Genomic DNA, 1,630 nt, shown 5'->3' with positions numbered 1-1,630 from the left:
TGAAAAACACACACGAAAAGACTTTGTTTAAGAATATAGTGATTTATTCAGAAATAATGGGATTCTGTTGATACTATTCTATTCAGTTTATTTAACACACAAAATATAATGAACAACGAAGAAACAGTTTAGAATAATCAGTCAGAGAATTGACCCTATCTTGTACAGAATGATAGGTAGTGCATGTAACACAACAACTGCAAAAGGTCAAACAGTCTCTATGATAGGAGAACGAAGATGACCTTGGCCGTGATACAACGTTAAAAAACTGACAACATTATTTTACAAACTTGGTATATCAGAGAATATTTGACTTTTCTTGCAACAAAACATGTATTGAGATGACATAAACATGTAGGCTAGCTTGAAAATAGTAATAAGTAAATAGTATTTGATTGTGTGTTGCAACCGTTTTGGTTTGAAATATGACAATGTTTGTTTCCAACACTTTAATTTTTTAAAGAGTGTATTGTGTCATTCGATGCAAACTGAAATATGTTTTTGACGGAATGCTGTATTAATCTATAACTCTGGGAACAATAAAAGTTTTTAAAAAAGTAAATAGATATTGGTTATCATCGTAATAATGATGGTTAACGTTTAAGAGTCCAGTTATACCTACTAAAAAGTTTAAATATTTTTAAGCGTCATAATTTATCATTGCTAAAATAATGGATGTTCATAAGCTCTACAACATCATACGTATGTAGTTATACCTTGATTTAAAAATTAATAAATTAATATTTCATACCTCTCAAGTTGACGATGAAATAAATCAGCATATTTGATGCTTTAACCCCCTTTAAAATTCAAAGTTAATTGATCTGTCCACATGACATGACATTTAACAACAACAACAACAACAACAACAACAACAACAACAACAACAACAACAACCGATCTCAGCAAATACATATATATGACGAAAAGAGTGCATTTTAGATGCTTGAGTATCATCCGGGAATAGAGTACTTTCAGTTCCATCTATTATATGTTAAAATACCAATGAACGACATCAGCTGAGCGATACAAGATATGTCCAGAAGAGCTAGATGTGTTACCATATAATTAATTTTAGAAAGCAAAAACATTTATACATTCAGAACATTGTCTCCTGCAGAACTTATAGTACCATACAAGCCTGCACGTTCTCTCCGATCAAACGATCAATATCTGCTAGTGGTGCCAAAGTCACGTTCCAAAACATATGGCGATAGGTCATTTCAACATGCTCGCCCATTGCTATGGAACAATCAGAAATCCTAGAAAATGAAAATATGATAAACAGTGAGAAGACACTCCAAACCTGTCTTTTCAAGAGAACCTTTTACTAGATCCATCGTAGTCTAAGCGTATTTTAGCAGTTGTTAATTGGAAAATGCGCTATAGAAATTCTTAATTTAATTTAAATTTAATTTACCGTATTCGACGTAATAAGCGCCCCGCTCTAATAAGCGCCCACGGCGATATTTGCTAATATATTGGCACGTGAACAATCCCAAACAAGACTTACTCAATCGCGTATAATACGCACTCCTGTGTTATATGCACCAGTAATTATGGGCAATAAAATTCTGGAAAAATATATCTGCCGTACATAAACATTTCAGGCTGTCAGCATAAACCACGA

Source organism: Haliotis rufescens, unplaced genomic scaffold (assembly GCF_023055435.1).
Source record: "Haliotis rufescens isolate VD_foot unplaced genomic scaffold, xgHalRufe1.0.p SCAF_10, whole genome shotgun sequence".
Classification (NCBI taxonomy): Eukaryota; Metazoa; Mollusca; class Gastropoda; order Lepetellida; family Haliotidae; genus Haliotis; species Haliotis rufescens.
The sequence above is the reverse complement of the archived record's forward strand: the minus strand, read 5'-3'. Positions refer to the sequence as shown.